Source organism: Capricornis sumatraensis, chromosome X (genome assembly GCF_032405125.1).
Source record: "Capricornis sumatraensis isolate serow.1 chromosome X, serow.2, whole genome shotgun sequence".
Classification (NCBI taxonomy): Eukaryota; Metazoa; Chordata; class Mammalia; order Artiodactyla; family Bovidae; genus Capricornis; species Capricornis sumatraensis.
The window spans coordinates 70917393-70931141 of NC_091092.1; positions in this window are offsets into that span (position 1 = coordinate 70917393).

The following is a 13749-nucleotide window of genomic DNA, read 5'->3' on the forward strand; positions in this document are numbered from 1 at the left end:
ATGGCTGCATGGCACTGAAGTGGCAGTGAGGAGATACCCCACGTCCAAGGGCAGAGAATGCCCAGCAAGATGCTAGGTGCTGAAGTGGTGGCTGAGCGCCATTGTATTGACTTAGAGGAGATATACCACATCCAAGGGCAAAGGAGAAGCCCCAGCAAGATGGTAGGAGGGGCCAAATCTCTTTTAGAATCAACCCAATTTCCACCAGAGATGCTTAGAGGGCTGAAACTTACCTTGTGTGCACCAGGTCCCAGAGACCCCACAGAGAATGAGACAGAGCTGTGTTTGAGTGTCTCCTGTGTAGGTACAGGTCAGCAGTGGACTGCCACAGGGACAGGGGTTCTGGGTGCAGTAGAGCTGGATATGGCATGAGACCTCTTGGAGGAAGTCTCCATTAACCCCAACATAGGGCCACCAGAACTTACACAGGACTGGGAAAAAGACTTTTGGGGGTTACAGACAAAATCATGTGTGTACCAGGACCCAGGAGAAAGAAGCAGTGACCCAGACTTGCCCATGAGTGTCCAGAAGGCTCCGGTGAAGGCAGTGTGGCATGCTGCAGGGTTGGGGGCACTGAGTGTAGCATGCATGCATGGGACCTTTTGAAGGAGTCGTCATTATCTTCATTATCTCCACCATAGTTTGGCCTCAGGTAAATAACAGAGAGGGAACACAGCCCCGTCCATCAACAGAAAATTGTATTAAAGATTTACTGAGCATGTCCCCACCTATCAGAACAAGACCCAGTTTCTCCTCAGTCAGTCTCTTCCATCAGGAAGCTTCCATAAGCCTCTTATCCTTCTCCATCAGAGGGCAGACACACTGAAAATCACAATCACAGAAAACTAACCAATCTGATCACATGGAACACAGCCTTGTCTAACTCAATGAAACTATGAGCCATGGGTATGTCATGGTGGAGAGTTCTGACAAACCGTGGTCCCCTGGAGAAGGGAATGGCAAACCATTTCAGTATTCTTTCTTTGAAAACCCCATGAACTGTATGAAAAGGCAAAAATATAGAACATTGAAAGATGAACTCCCCAGGTCAGTAGGTGCCCAATATGCTACTGGAAATCGATGGAAAAATAACTCCAGAAAGAATGAAGAGACAGAGCCAAAGCAAAAACATCACCAAGCTCTGGATGTGACTGGTGATGGAAATAAAGTCTGATGCTGTAAAGAGCAATATTGCATAGGAACTTGGAATGTTAGTTCCATGAATCAAGGCTGTGTTCTTTGCCTGGAAAATTTCCTTTAGCAATTTTTATAAAGCTGGTTTGGTGATGCTAAACTCTCAGCTTTCACATGTTTATAAAGCTTTTGATTTCCCTGTTGAATCTGAATGAGAGTATTGCTGGTTAGCATATTCTTGGTTGAAAGTTTTTCTTTCACCTCTTTAAATATATCCTGCCACTCTCTTCTGGCTTGCAGAGTTTTTGCTGAAAAGTCAGCTGAAACTTTATGGGGTTTCTGTTGTATGTTTTTTGTTTCTGTTTTCTTGTTGCTTCTAATTTTTCCTTTGTATTTAATTTTTTATAAATTTAATTAATATATATCTCAGCATGTTCCTCCTGGGTTTATCTTTTATGGGACTCTCTGCACAGACTCTCTGCACTTCTCAGACTTGAATGTTTTTTTTTTTTTTTCCTTTCCTATGTTAGTAAAGTTTTCAAAATGATGTCATCAAATATTTTATCAGGCCCTTTCCTTTTGTCTTCTTCTTCTGGGACCCTTATAATTCAAATGTTGGGGTGTTTATTGTTGTCCCAAAGGTCTCTGGGATTATTCTCATTCATTTTCTTTCTTTTTTTCTGTTCCAGAGCAGAGATTTCCATCACTATGTCTTCTGGGTCACTTGAGGAGGGCATGACAACCCACCCCAGTATTTTTGCCTGGAGAATTTCATGGACAGAGGAGCCTGGCAGTCCATGGAGGCTACAGACAATGAGGTCGCAAAGAGTTGGAAACAACTTAAGCAACTTAGCATGCATATGCATTGCCTCAGTTATTCTGCTGTTGATTCCTTCTTCTGTATTTTTCATTTCAGTTCTTGTCTTATTCATCTCTGTTTTCTTGTTCTTTAGTTCTTCTAGATCTTTGTTAAATTTTTGGGACCTTCTCGATTTGTGTCTTCTAACTGAGATCTTGAATCATCTTTATTATCATTAATCTGAATATTTTTTTAGATAGATTGGTTATTTCCTCTTCATTTAATTGTTCTTGTAGGTTTTCATCTTGCTCCTTTGTCTGCAACATATTTCTATATTGTCTCATTTTATCACAGTTACTGTGTTCATGATCTCCTTTTCATAGGCTCTAGTTTATCATGCTTCCATTGTTTGCCTCCTGGTGGATGAAGTTGGTCCAGAGGCTTGTTCCATTTCCCCCTTGATAGGGTATTTGATAGGTGTTGTGTTGGTCAGAGCCTGCCCTAGGTATTGAATGGGATCTCCCCTTTGCTTTGCCGTTGTCACTGCCCTGTCAGGGATTGGATAGTTTCTTGGCTATTGGAGCAGAGGCTCCCAGATTTGTTCCTTAGCTGTGATTCTGATCTGGGTTCAAGGTAGGTAGGATTGGAACACTTCTGCCAAGACAGCAACCAGTGAGTTTTCCTTTTCTGAAGCTGTTCACCTGTGATTGTACTCTGTTGTGTCCCCTTTCACGTGTTGTGTGGGCTCACAAAGTATACTGTTGTTGGAACTGCTCTCAGTCGTACCTTAACTGTAGGAATGCCTGCATTTGGCCCTGGTGACTTTCAAGTGTTTTCACTCAGCCACCACTGAAGATCCACTGATATTAGATCCTAGTACTGCAGTAGTCGCACACTTGTACCCACCATGGGAGCTATGTAGGCAGCTCAAACTCTGATCTGGCCCTACCCCAACATGAATATGACTATAGCTCCTATAGCCAGACTTATGATACTGGGCCTGACTGTTGCTGTGGTGACCAGAGCCTGCCCTGGATATTGAACAGGGACTCCCCTTTGCACCATAGTTGTCACCACCCTGTCAGAGGCAGGGTCTGCTCCCTCTCTGTTGGAGTAGAGGTTCCCAGATCTATTTCTAAGCCGTGCTTCTTATGTGTGGTGTGAGGTAGGTTGGGTTGGAGCACTACTACTAGTACAGAAGCCACCAAGTATTCCTCCTCTGGAGTTGTTCACCTGTGGGTGTGCACTGTTACCTTTCACCCGTTGTGTGAGTTATCAGATTGCCTTTATGTTGGCACTGCTCTGGGTATGCCAGCAATTTGTCCTGGTGTCTCTCAGACATTGCTTTCACCAGGCCACCAGGGTGGATCCACTGAAGTCAGGTTCCAGGATTGCAGTAATCATGGATCTGAATGCATTGTCAGTTTTGTGGGGACAGCTCAGACTCGAGCCTGGCCCAACCCCTATATGGATCCCTATGTGTCCTCCCGAAGCCTGCAGCTGCTAAAGCTAGGCCTGTCTTGTCTATGGGAGCATTCATCTGTTCAAATATTTTGTGTGCACTGAGTTTTTACCAAGCCGATCATGGGGGTGTCAATATGCAGTTTATGCAGCTGCAAGGAAATATGGTAGCTTTTCTTCTTTAGTTGTATGGCCCCTGGGATTCAACTGTGGTTTTAACCTCACCTCTGTATGTGGGCCACCCATAGGTGTCTGCTCCTGAAGCACCCTAGAGTACTCGGGTCTGCCCCAGTGAGGACAGGGTGAGGAGTTGGCACAGTTGCTGGAGTTACAGGAACCCTGGCAGGGACAGGTACACAGGGGGTCAGTAGCCACAAAAGACTAGGCCCTGGTGGTGACACAGAATGAGAGATCTGACCCTAGTGGGAGCCTTTCCTATCTCCTAGCCACTGTCACAAGATGGGCATTTCCAGCAGGGGACCCTCCTAATGGCTGGCAGCAGATGTGTGAGGACCAGCCCTTGTAAAGCCCTTTCTTTGTGCCTGGGGTGGGGAAGGGGCCAGAAAGTAGGGAGAGAGGTTGCAATGTTGGCTCTATCCCTGTGCATCACTCAACTAAGGCACCTTGCTTCTATGGCAGTTTGAGTTTCCTCCATGAGCATCTCCTGTTGCATATTTCCTCACTCCAATCACCTCAGGCTTTCTCCTCACAGCCAGTAGCAGTCCTCTCCCTTGGTTTTCTCATGATCCAGCACCCAGGCCCCATACACACAGGCAGACACATGTTCCAGGCTGAAGCACACAGGGTTGTGGCCCAGGTCATCTGTGTAGGTCTCACTCTGTCCTGCCTGCCCCAAAATGGCCCTTTTGCTTTCCTCTGACAGCTCCAGGTGATTTTCTTCTGTCCCAACGGATTTCCCATTGGTGAGAGAATTTCCATGGATGTGGGAATCTCTCTGCTCCTTCAGCTGCCCCCACCCCAGGGGTGTGGGTCCTATCCTGCTTCCTCTCATCTTCTTTTTCCCTTCTTTTATCCTATCTGGTTATGCAGGAATATTTCTTGTCCTTTCTGATGTTTGAGGTCTTTTGTTAATGTTCAGCTGGTGCTATGTGAAAATTGTTCTGTCTGTATTCTTGATGCATTTGTGGAGAGAGATGAAGTCTATATCTTCCTACTCCTTCACCATCTTGTTTTTTCTAAGGGATTATTGGTATTACTCCTTATGCCCCTAGATCATCCACTTCTAGTTTTATAAATTAGGCCATTAACATTACTAGCCACAATGATTTTGCCTGATTTTTCCTCATTTTATTAATATAGTTTTTCTGTTGTATATTTATTTTCTAACTAGAATAGTAACATAACCATAAATAACTTTCATTTTCTGCGTCACATCATCATGAATGTAAAATAGAGTTATTTTAGCAATCATCAAATAGTATTTCTATAACTCTGGGCTCATTCGTTTTAAAAGAAGTCTAGTACCTGCTCTACTTCTCGATTCTCAAGGGCCCAGTGCATCACAATTGGATTCGAGATTCCTTAGGACATTTTGCAGATGCCATGTGAACCAGTCCTCTTGGCTGCTACTTGGTGCCTTTCATTTCCTTCCTCTTCTTGCTGTAGTAATGTCTCCTGTCCTTGTCTATGTCCCCAGAGAGCTATGGATTGAAGGCACCACTCATTACTTTGCTTATAACTATTGAAGGGTCTTGCTGCTAATGATATTCTTGGACATTTTTATGGTAAGATTGATAATATCAACTGCCCTTGCCTGAGAGGGATATATGAACTGAGGATGCCATCTCCTACCTCAGGTTGCTGACATTGTTGGTCCTGAAAGTTCAAAGTAAGGAATAAACACTTAATGTGTCATGTATACAGTATAGCCAAGGTGAAACAGTTGTGTAATGCTATGTGATGAGGTGAAACAGCTCATTACACTTTCCACTCTTTTTCTTGTTTGGTATTCCTCTAGGACTCAAAAATATGAGTCCCTTTGAGTGAGCTGGGTCGGTGACTAATCCATCTGAGTGATATACACCTCTGCTATAATTGTAATCACTTTTTCTAATGGAGCTGACCTATTGTCTTTGAACTCATCTTGAGTTCTGCAACTTTTTTCTTTCCTGTGAGTGAGTTATTTTATTTCCAAGAGGTTCTTTGGTCCCTCTGATAGCTTGGCTCCTAGAACTGCTTTTCAACTTGTCCGCTAAGTATGTCCAAACATGTCAAAACCCTAAATGGAACAAAACTTGAGTATATACTGAGACCCCATGCAACTTTCTGTTTCTGGCAAAAATTTTGTAGTATATGCTACTGTCTATATCTCAGGAATAAATTCTTTCAGTGATGGTAAAATAATCAATTCTTTAATAATCTAAGCTTAGCTCACAGGCTCAGATTATCACATACTGAGCAACACTGAACTTTGTGATATCCTCTCCTGGTGTGCATGCACACACATACACTCACAAAGATCATTGTATAAAGCTGGGCTATAATGCAGATTCCAAATTACCTCTGATGTGAATTCATACTCTTTTTCAAGATTACCACTTTCCTTTCTGTCTCTGATGCTTTCCACCCTACAGAAGTAGGCCCCTGGGTAATTTATGCCTTCTGAAACTTGCTGAGACCTCTCTGAAGGAGCCACATGTTCATAAACCACTGTTCATTGGAAAGCCTGTGGTTATAGGTAAGCAGATTCCCTTGTTTATAATGGCAATCACTCCAACCTCATTTTGTGGCTCACTCTACCTTAGCTTCTCTTGTTTCTCATGGAAATTAGACACGATCAACTGTGAATTTTTCCCAGGCAAAGGGCAGATGCTTCATATTCTTGCCTTAGTTCCCAAGCACTGAACTCACAGACTGAAGAAAATTATCATTTCCTATTCACCTATGGGCAATTGATCATATTTGTAGACTCCCTCTGTATTAGATGCACCCTGTTTTCTGTCAGCTCTTTTTATACAGATAGTGGCCTCAAACTTTAATCTCATTAGATAGAGTGTAAATATTCACCCGTCATCCATTTCATATTGGACAGGGAGGGACCAAAGTCTACAACAGTACTCATTATCATCTTGGATTTCCTGGTACCACAATTCAGCATTGCTTTCACTGCTATCAGCCACACTAATGTTTCATCTGGGAACTTCCTATTGTTTCTCACTTTATCTAGCTACACGATAGGTTAGTCTTAACCTAATTTCTGGTCTCAACAACCATTCCAAGTTAGACACTTGTGGACAGTCAGAATACCTGCTAAATATGCAAAAATGAAGGGTAAAAAAATATGTTGTTTTTCTTAGAGTCTTTCTAGCCAGCTGCTAAGAATGACACGTCTGGCTCTTAACCATTTGTGCTCCACCACCACACACCAATTCCTGGCATTTTCAACAAAGTACTCAATACGTTAGGTTGTGAATCTCCAGAGAGTCATGATGGGCTGGTTCTGAATTGCTGTGTGTCCATCACCTGGCTACTTTGCATAATAGCTTGTATAGAGAGAAGCATGTCTTCCATAAAATCTAAACAGCCATTATTAGAGCCTTTTAATTTTATGCATCATGATTAAAAGAATTGGCTTCCAGGAGTCTATTTCCTACAAGTTCTGCTATCTGGTTTTAAAAACAAGACAGATTTTTTTTTTGTTTGTTTTTGCATTAACACTATGGCTTGTCATTCTGGATTGTTTCCAGAAAGACTACCAAATTTGGACATCTTTTCTAGTATACAGAAGTTTTATGTTGGATATATTGTCTTCAGTCACCATTGGTAACAAAACAAAACAAAACAAAACAAAATTCAGTTCAAAATTAGTTCTAAGGTCTTTTCTCTTTTAATAACCTCAGTCCTTGCTAATGCCCTCATTAATATTTGCTGATATCCTTTAAGAAAAATCAAATGTGTAAAAAAATCCCATGTGTTTCTATTTTTCTTGCAAATACCAGTGCAAAACTGGACATAATATCAATACTTGACTGATTACTTTCAAATTATATCATTCTTAAAGTAAATCTTCTTGTTGTTCTGTCACTCAGTCATGCCCGACTCTTTGCAACCCCATGGATTACAGCACACCAGCCTTCCCTGTCCTTCACTATCTCCCAGAGCTTGCTCAAACTCATATCCATTGAGTCTGTGATGCCACCCAGTCGTGTCATCCTCTGTCATCTCCTTCTCCTCCTGCCTCCAATCTTTCCCAGAATCAAGGTCTTTTCCAATGAGTCAGTTCTTTGCATCAGGTGGCCAAAGTATTGGAGCTTCAGCTTCACCATCAGTCCCTCCAATGAATATTCAAGATTTATTTCCTTTAGGATTGACTAGTTTGATCTCCTCGCTGTCCAAAGGACTCTTAAGAGTCTTCTCCAGCACCACAGTTCAAAAGCATCAATTCTTCAGTGCTAACCCTTCTTTATAGTTCAACACTCACATCATACATGGCTACTGGAAAATCCATAGCTTTGCCTATAAGGACCTTTGTAGGTAAAGTAATGTCTCTGCTTTTTAATACACTGTCCAGGAGTGTCATAGCTTTTCTTCCAGGAAACACGTATCTTTTAATTTCATGGCTGCAGTCACCATCTGCATGATTTTAGAGCCCCCCCAAATTAAGTCTGTCACTGTTTCCATTGTTTCCCCCATCTATTTGCCATGAAGTGAGGGGACCGAATGCCATGATCTTCGTCACCATCTGTGTGATTTTAGAGCCCCCCAAATTAAGTCTGTCACTGTTTTCATTGTTTCTCCATCTCTTTGCCATGAAGTGAGGGGACCAAATGCCATGATCTTCGTTTTTTGAATGTTGAGTTTTAAGCCAACTTTTTCACTCTCCTCTTCCACCTTGATCAATAGCCTTTTTAGTTCCTCTTCCCTTTTTGCCATAAAGGTGGTGTCATCTGCATATCTGGGGTTATTGATATTTCTCCCGGCAGTCTTGACATTTAACGTGATGTACTGTGCATATAAGTTAAATAAGCAGGGTGACAATATACAGCCTTGACGTACTCCTTTCCCAATTTGGAATCAGTCCATTGTTCCATGTCTGATTAAACTTGTTTCTTCTTGACCTGCATAGAGATTTCTCAGGAGGCAGGTCATGTGGTCTGGTATTCCCATCTCTTTAAGAATTTTCCAGTTTGTTGTGATCCACACAGTCAAAGGCTTTAGTGTAGTCAATGAAGCAGAAGTAGATGCTTTTCCAAAATTCTCTTGATTTTTCTATGATCCAATGAATGTTGGTAATTTTATCTCTGGTTCCTTTGCCTCTTCGAAATCCAGCTTGAACATCTGGAAGTTCTTTTTTCAGGTACTGTTGAAGTCTAGCTTGAAGGATTTTAAGTATTACTTTGCTAGCATGTGAAATGAGTGACATTGCGTGGCAGTTTGAACATTCTTTAGCATTGTCCCTCTTTGGGATTGAATTGAAAACTGACCTTTCCCAGTCCTGTGGCCACTGCTGAGTTTTCCAAATTTGTTGGCATATTGAGTGCAGCACTTTAATAGCACCATCTTTTAGTATTTTAAATAGTTCAGCTAGAATTCCATCAGCTCCACTAGTTTTATTCATAGTGATGCTTCCTAAGGCCCACTTGACTTCACACTTTAAGATGTCTGGCTCTAGATGAGTGATCACTTCATGGTGCTTTTCTGAGTCATTGAGACCTTTTTGGATTTGAAGTAGCTCAGCTGGAAGCCATAAAATTAAAATTTTCTTTCCTTGGAAGAAAAGCTGTGAGCAACCTAGACAGCATATTAAAAAGCAGACACATTGCAGACAAATGTATATCTAGTCAAAGTTATATTTTTTCCAGTAATCATGTATAGATGTAAGAGTCAGACTATAAAGAAAGCTGAGCACCAAAGAATTAGTGCTTTTGAACTGTGGTGTTGGAGAAGGCTCTTGAGAGTCCCTTGGATTGCAAGAAGATCCAATAAGTCAATTCTAAAGGAAATCAGTCCTGAATATTCACTGGAAGGACTGATGGTGAAGCTGAAACTCCAATACTTTGGCCACCTGATGCAAAGAACTGGCTCATTGGAAAAGACCCTAATGCTGGGAAAGATTAAAGGTGGGAGGAGAAGGGGATGACAGAGGATGAGATGGTTGGATAATATCACTGACTTGATAGACATGAGTTTGAGAAAGCTCCAGGAGTTGGTGTTGGATCGGGAGTTCTGGCATGCTATAGTCCATGGGGTTGCAAAGAGTCAGACATGACTGTGACTGAACTGATCTGAAGACCTTTATTGTAGGTCTTCTTTGTATTATTGCCACCTCTTCTTAATCTTCTGCTTCTTATCATTTCTGTCCTTTATTACGCCCATCTTTGCATGAAATGTTCCCTTGGTATCTCTAATTTTCATGAAGAGATCTCTAGTCCTTTCCATTCTGTTGTTTTCATCTATTTCTTTGCACTGGTCATTTAGGAAGGCTTTCTTATCTCTCCTTTCTATTCTTTGGAAGTCTGCAGTCAGATTGATATATCTTTCCTTGTCTCCTTTGCCTTTCACTTTTCTTCTTAGTAAATCTAGTCACCCTAAAAGAATAGTTTTCAGTATGCAGATCATAACCCATAAAGTAGTGAAATCAAGTCAGCCAGTTACAAGCAACTTTTTGATAATATGAAGTAGAAGAGGAGGGAGTAAAAAGAAAAATAAAACAATATATGTCACTTAAAAATAATTCTAGTGTGAAATTTTATTATATACGTTGCATATATATGCATATATGGTTGTGGATATAGTCATTAAATCCATTTCAGGTCACAGAAAGAACTTTTATTTGGAGAGGCCTTTTCTCTTAGCTCATCATCCTCTGTATTTATCCTCTACCCCATAAATTGAGTCAGAAAAGATTTATGTAGGATCCTGTTGCTGGAAAGATTGAGGCATAGGAGAAAGGGACAACAGAGGATGAGATGGTTGGATAGCATCATCAGCTCAGTGGACATGAATTTGAGCAAACTCCAGGAGACAGTGAAAGATAGGGCAGTCAGGCACACTGCAGTCCATGGGGTTGCAAATATTTGGACATGACTAAGCAACTGAACAACAACAAGGACAACATAGCTGACTGGGACTATAGATACTCTCTGGAAGCAAGAACAAGTTTTCAGACATGTTTGCTAAAACAGACTACCAAGTACTCTGGAAATTCCAAAAAGGCCTAGTGGGGGATAAATAGTTTCCATTTCCCTTAAGTACGTGAGATGGTGTGTCTTGTTTTGCAAATATTGTAAGCATAGATTGAAACCTTTAGATTTTAATCTAGGAAAACCACTATGTATTTACACTGAGTAACATCTAAAAGTGTAACATCTGAAATTGTCATTGAATCCCTTCTCGAAAATAAGCAAGAGACTGGAGACAGTGAAGACCAAGGAATGATATGGTATCTTAGATATTAGTGCCACCAATGATTCAAGAATGACCATTTGGGATCTTGTTGCTCATGAAGTTGGACTAAGGACAGGAGTATATGAGCCCTTGCCTGGAATTCTCTGAGATTCTTATTTTCATGAGTCCCTTTTGAGTAGAATTATCAAATACCTGGGCTTCTCTGGTGGCTCAGATGGTAAAGAATACACCTGCAATGCAGGAGACCTGGATTCGATACCTGGGTTGGGAAGATCCTCTGGAGAATGACATGGCAAAACATCCCAGTATTTTTGCCTGGAGAATTCCCATGGACAGAGGAGCCTGACAGGCTACAGTCCATGGTGTTGCAAAGAATCAGAAATGACTGAGCAACTAAGCGCAGAAATTTTTTTTTTTCAAATTTATTCTATAGTGGCTTGATTCTTTAAATAGCCAGTGTCTATGTTCTTCCAGTACCTGATAAAGGCAGTGCTGTCATTTAGAATCACAATACTTCTTTTTAGTTCATGTAATCGACTTCCTTTCCGTTAGGTGCTAAGAGGTGTTGGAAATTTGCTTTTCTCTGAAGTAGTCTTTTAAACTCATAAAGATATTTCCCTTTATCAATTATTGAAATTCTATGATTTATGTTTCACAAATATGACAGAGTAATTTACTGGCTTCCCAACAAACCACAATGTAATCTTGTATTTAGTTATAGTAATTGTGTGATAACCCATGCCCATTCAAAATACTTCTCAGATCATTAATCTCTGATAAAGCAATTCTCCTAGATCAATGGCTATCAATTGGGGGAAATTTTTGTCAAGCAGGGGACATTTAGCAATGTCTGAAGAAATTTCAGTTCAGTTCAGTTCAGTCGCTCAGTCGTGTCCGACTCTTTGCGACCCCATGAATTGCAGCATGCCAGGCCTCCCTGTCCATCACCATCTCCCAGAGTTCTCTCAGACTCACGTCCATCGAGTCCGTGATGCCATCCAGCCATCTCATCCCCTGTCATCCCCTTCTCCTCCTGCTCCCAATCCCTCCCAGCATCAGAGGGATGAGTCAACTCTTTCCAATGAGTCAACTCTTCACATGAGGTGGCCAAAGTACTGCAGCTTCAGCTTTAGCATCATTCCTTCCAAAGAAATCCCAGGGCTGATCTCCTTCAGAATGGACTGGTTGCATCTCCTTGCAGTCCAAGGGACTCTTAAGAGTCTACTCCAACACCACAGTTCAAAAGCATCAATTCTTCAAGCTCTCAGCCTTCTTCACAGTCCAACTCGCACATCCATACATGACCGCAGGAAAAACCATAGCCTTGACTAGACAGAACTTAGTTGGCAATGTAATGTCTCTGCTTTTGAATATGCTATCTAGGGTGCTCATAACTTTTCTTCCAAGGAGTAAGTGTCTTTTAATTTCATGGCTGCAGTCACCATCTGCAGGGATTTTGGAGCCCCCCAAAATAAAGTCTGACACTGTTTCCACTGTTTCCCCATCTATTTCCCATGAAGTGATGGGACCAGATGCCATGATCTTCGTTTTCTGAATGTTGATCTTTAAGCCAACTTTTGAACTCTCCTCTTTGCCTTTCATCAAAAGGCTTTTTAGTTCCTCTTCACTTTCTGCCATAAGGGTGATGTCGTCTGCATATCTGAGGTTACTGATATTTCTCCCGGCAATCTTCATTCCAGCTTGTGTTTCTTCCAGTCCAGTGTTTCTCATGATGTACTCTGCATAGAAGTTAAATAAACAGAATGACAATATACAGCCTTGACATACTCCTTTCCCTATTTGGAACCAGTCTGTTGTTCCATGTCCAGTTCTAACTGTTGCTTCCTGACCTGCATACAGATTTCTCAAGAGGCAGGTCAGGTGGTATGGTATTCCCATCTCTTTCAGAATTTTCCACAGTTTCTAGTGATCCACACAGTCAAAGGCTTTGGCATAGTCAATAAAGCAGAAATAGATGTTTTTCTGGAACTCTCCTGCTTTTTCCATGATCCAGCGGATGTTGGCAATTTGACCTCTGGTTCCTCTGCCTTTTCTAAAACCAGCTTGAACATCAGGGAGTTCACAGTTCACGTATTGCTGAAGCCTGGCTTGGAGAATTTTGAGCATTACTTTACTAGCATGTGAGATGAGTGCAATTGTGGTAGTTTGAGCATTCTTTGGCATTGCCTTTCTTTGGAATTGGAATGAAAACTGACCTTTTCCAGTCCTGTGGCCACTGCTGAGTTTTCCAAATTTGCTGTCATTCAGGTTGTTAAAATTGAGGGGATAGTGTTACTGTTGTCTAATAAATAGATGTCAGGGATTCCAGTAAGCATACACAGGAAGGAGCTCTCCCATTTACCCACCCAGCATAGAACTTTTTGGCCCAAGGTGTCAGTAGTGCTGATACTAATGTTCAGAAATCCTGTACTGACCCTAATATTTGATCTAACATTTCCTGTGTCATTCAAAGTTACAATGATCTATTCCTTTTACATACACTTTCATTTACATGGAGACTATACTATGGCTCTAATCCTGATCTTCCTTCTCAACTTCTTATTCTATGTCTCAGAGCTTGAATAGATCTCAAACTCAAAATTAACTCGTCTTAAACTTGAAATTTTCTAGGGTAATAGGCAGAAGGAAGAGCAACTGAGAGTTGTTTATGTCTCTATTTCTCTCTAATTCTGGTAAGCTGGTGCATGTAAGATAAGTAAGGAGAATTTCTTAAGGATGTGCCATAAGTCTGCTGCTGAAAATAACATGCTGGAACTTATTAAAGACTAAAATTGGACTAAATCAATGCCATGTGCACCACTGCAGGATTGATTCAACTCATTTCAACAGATTATATGGGGGGGGGGGTAAATAATGAGATCAAATTTAAATATAATGAGTTTGAGATGTCTGTGGGTCAGTGAAGCAGAGATGTCAAGTTGGAAGAGATAGAAATAGAAATGAGGGCATCATCAGCTTATAGGTGG